Below are 4,818 nucleotides of genomic sequence, written 5' to 3' on the forward strand. Positions count from 1 at the left end.
TCAAACCACTGAGGTAGCCCGTCCTCCCTCCCATGCCTCCTCAGGCTGAAGCCGGACCCTGCCCCAGGGAAGGTGGGGAACTCACACCTACCACCTGCTCCTCCAGCTTTTGTGTCTCCAGAAGGGGGCAGGGCCCAACCACTGCTGGCAGTCCCTGGGGGAGGGTCCACTGCTTTGCCCCCCATCACTGCCCAGGAGGCTGTGGCTGCCCGAAAAGCTCCTGGTGGCTGCATGTAGCCACAATGGCCGCATTTGAGAAATGCTGTAGACAGCAGTGCTTCTGAAATTCCCTTTTTATAACTCAGAGATGCTGAAGCACTTGCATCTGCATTTGAATGTGTGGTGGCCAGTGGAAGCTGGTGTGGGATCAATTACAGTGTTTTAACCCAAGCAATAGTGCAAACCTTCTTCCCCCCACCCCAATCATCTTAAAATCATGCTTTCAATCATAAGCACTACACGAGGAGGAGGATTGGCTGAAGTGTGGCTCTAAACCTGCAATAAGCATGGTTGTGCCCATGTGGAGCTCATTGCAAAATGGCTCAGTCAGGGCCAATGTTGGTAATTCACTCAATTGTAACAAAATGCAAACAACTCAGCAAGAGATTGAGTAAGGGTGTTCTTGAATGACTGAAGAGTCTTGGAGCCTCAATCTGCAGTGCCCCGTGCAAAAGGCCCTATGTGTGGGTTACCATATTTCAGGTTCCCAAAGAGAGGACACTGCATGTGTGTGGGGGTACAATTGGGAAACTGGGGGGAGGAGGAGCTGAGTGAGGTACAGTTGGGGTTGCTGGAAGGGGTACCTGCAGTGGGGGTAGTTACTGGAGGTGGGGGACAGTGTCACTCCCTGTCACGGTGGCAGAGGAGCTGGCACAAGCTCAGAATGCAAGGATGTCCATCAGGCAGCCCCCCCCTTGGAGGACTCCTTCCCCAGGACTAGGGACAGGGATCCAGCAACTGTGACTGCAGGGGAACAGATCAATTAGCTGTGGATGCAGGGCAGGAACCCACTGGAAGCAGATCAATCAGGGCTCTTTCTGAGGTACAGCATATACTCTGCAAGAGTCCAGGACATTGCCTGTTATTTGAAAAATCCACCAGGACAGAAGACGGAGGCTCAAAAAAGAGGTTCTGTCCGGGAAAACAAGATGAGTAGCCCCCAGAAACCGCCGAGCTAGTACTGCCAACCTCAAGGATTAAAAAATCAAAAGTCAGATTGATTTTAAAATCATGAGATGTTGCTAGCTCTTGGATTGGGTTTAACTGCCTTCTGCTGGCTGCGCCTCCCAGGGTGATGCTTTCAAACTTTTCACCACAATCACCGCAGACCTGGAAACATTTTTTTAAGTACAGTAAAAGCAGGAACTCCCACGTGACACCATGACTCCAAGGGCTGGGTCTTTCTGTAACTCACCCACTATTGCAAGCCTTGCAATAAAAAGGTGCAAGCTGGCAGTGCCCATGGCATGATACCCTGACCCTGCAGGGGGACCTACATACAGGCCCCTCTGCAGGGCTAGAGTCTCTGGGGACAGTGTTTTCCCCAGGAACTGAAATGGGGAGGGGGTGTGTGTTCAAATTTACTGGGGTGGGGGAGGTCAGGGCTGATGAGGGATGGGACTGTGAGGGTGAAGGTGGGCTGTATGGCACCATAGTAAAAACTGAAAAATGTTTCATGACCATTTTATTAGATGGATTTTAAAATCATCATCACACAAATTAAAAAGTTGGCTACTCAAGCCTTCTATGAAGCACTACATCTACATCCTTCTTGGTTTCTTGTTATAATTTTGCACAGCTCTGTTAATGAACTTCTCGAATGCAATCCGTTCATCTTTGGTGGCTTCTTGTGTGTCCGGTACTTCCATTCTTTCAATTGATACGCTCATTAGTTCATTCACATGATCAGGCAGAAGGCGACTTCTTTCAAAACACAAAATTCTACTCAATGATGAAAAAGAACGCTCAACTGTAACTGTTGTGACTGGGAGTAGCAAGAGATGAATTCCTTCTTCTTTCATCCCAGGAAACAGAGCACAAAGATCGGGTCCAGCCACTAGTGATGATAAAAAAGAAGTTGAAGTCAAATCTTCATTCATTCGTCGTATGATATTCCACTCTGTGTTCAAATTCTCTATTCTGTCCTGAGCACATGGCAGCCCCATTGCTGGTAGTGCCTCACTCCGCTCAACTGTCAGTGTTTTATAGGACAGGGATCTGTAAAAGCTACGCAGAGGTTGAGTAGAATCTAGAAGTCGCTGTTGTAGATTTTTAAGAATCAAGTCTGTGTACTTTTTCAGTTGTCTTAACAAACACTTCTTGTCCTCTTCATTTAAGGATTCAATATAAATGCCTTCATTAGTCAACTTCTGGACTGAAGTCTTTGCTTCTTCCAGTACTTTTTCAATGGATAGCTCTCGGATTGATCCAAATGTAGTGTCTATTGCTGGACAAAGATCTACTACTGTTGTAGCAGATGCCTGGATGGCATTGTTTAATGACCCAAGTGGTTTCAACAGTAGACTTACAAGAGAGAGAATGGCAATAGTCTTCTCTGAACGTAGCAGCAAAAATAATCCACCAGCCCCACTACTTAGATCCATCCCATCTTGGTAGATACTTTCCAAAGCCAGTAATAATGGCTGGAGTAATTTTAAGACAACAGCCAAGGATCGCTCATGAGAAAGCCAGCGGGTTTTCCCAGGTTGGACTAATTTGAACTTCGGTCCTAGTGTATCTTCTATATTTTCCAAGATATTCAGTCTTTTTGGACTCTTGCTGAAAAAAGAATATAATGAAGACATTAAATTTATAGCCTTTTTAATGTCTTTTGAAGATTCTGCAGCTCGTACTAGTGCTAGTTGGAGTAGATGGCCTCTGCAGTGTATATTGGAGAGATTAGAGTTACACTTTTCTCTGAGCAAAGCTTGTACTGCACCATGTTTTCCAAAGAAGTTTGCAGCTCCATCAAATGCACAAGCAGCCATCTGTTTGGGGTCCCATTGACAAGCATTTAACTCTTCTAAGATGTCGGTTGTCACAGATGCAGCCAATCTGTCTTCTATAACTTGAACATCTAGAAATACATCTACTGGCCTACCACTGACATCAAGATAACGTACACAATGACTTAATACTTGATGACCATTTGCATTGGTGCATTCATTAGCCATATATGTAAATTTTTTGAATGTGGTGAGAGAGTTCGTCAGTTTTTCAACTGTTGAGTCTTTCACTCTTGCACCTCATGTTTCTAGCCAGTCAGTTGAGTTTCTTGCAGAAAGACAGCGAGCATTTGCTGGTCTTGTTCGGAAACAGTGTTCAACTTCAGGATGAACAAGTGACAATGCACTTAACATTGGCCTCCAGTTTGTAGTGTGTGGTATCTCCAGTTTGTAGTGTGTGGTATCTCTTGCCTAAATAAAAAGTATGATGTTTGTTTGCATGAACTGTGTTGTGTCTCCAGCATTCTTAACAGCCTCATTAACACTCACCGGTGTTGTCCTTGGTCAGTGGAGACTCAGAGTTCAGAGGTGCTTTCACATGAGTTCATCTCCCAGGTGGGGGGCAAGAAGGCACCTTGCTCGTTCCTTCAGCTGCTCACTGTTCTCTCTGACCACTGTTGTTCGTTGTGCCACCGTTCACTCCACTGCTCTGTTACCAATGGCCCTGTGCCGTCACCTTCTGCTGCCACCTGCCACTATGACCTCTGCGAGTCGGTCTCTTGAGGGTCCATGCAGCTCTCAGTGATCTTAGCTGAGCTCTTAGTGGGGGAACCTTGCTGCTAGTGCAGGCTGGCCATCTCTTCCACAGAAACACTGTCCCCTAGCAGATCTAAGCACCTGATTATCAGTGATTTCAGGTTAGGGGTCAATTTAATAAAACAAAAGACCATCTATGGAGCCTAATCAGCTGTGTCTTTAAACAGTGGAGGGGGCAGCTCTAATAGTACTTGTGACTCAGGCAGACCATCAAGCAAAACACCTGTCCCTACCCTCTCTTGATGCCCTCAATCAGCACAGGCTAAGTACAGTTCTACTGCCCTTTACTCATACAATGGAAATAACACTTCATTACACCTCCCACCTCGCATTCAAGTGATTTATAACCCAACCCCAGCCAAAATCTATCATTTGGGCAACAACAGCTCTGTTTGCTAGGTAGATGAGGTGTGAATGAAAATACAATCTGGTCCTGAAGCCTTTTCCCCCAGCTCATCACTAGCTGTCAGGGAGAGCACATTTAGACTTTACTTAGAAATCATAATGTGAAATTATTAGGTTGGCCAACATCACTTAAATGAAGGCACTGACATGGTCATAAAAACAACAGCTGTATAAGGAAGCTAGTCTATGGTCATACTTTTCAAATCTATTATACTTTTTCAGGTACAAGTATTTTATCATATGCTGAATATGCTTTTAAAGTGTGTACTAATGTTTCACTTTCCATTCAAATTTCCAAACAATCACTAAATTGGCAACACTGCATGTAACTAGTTCACAAAACTGGGTGGGGTTGCTGGGGAAATCCCTGTCTGAGGAGCACCCCCGCTTGTGTTTGCAGGGTCAGCCTGCCCCCTCCAGGGGCTCTGTGTGACGCATAAATTCGAGGGGGTGGGGCGGTGGCCGACTGCTACAGCTGGGCACAGCCCTGAACCTCCGTCCCGCTTCAGTCTACTCCAGGAGGGCGGCACGCTCTACTCTCTATCCTACCCGCGACTGGGATGCGAACAGCGCTTTTATGCGCCCCTATTTTGGGAGAATGGTACGTGCCACCCCACCTCAAAAAGACGGGCACCGCGCGACACGATGCCAA

Source organism: Chelonia mydas, chromosome 4 (assembly GCF_015237465.2).
Source record: "Chelonia mydas isolate rCheMyd1 chromosome 4, rCheMyd1.pri.v2, whole genome shotgun sequence".
NCBI lineage: Eukaryota > Metazoa > Chordata > Testudines > Cheloniidae > Chelonia > Chelonia mydas.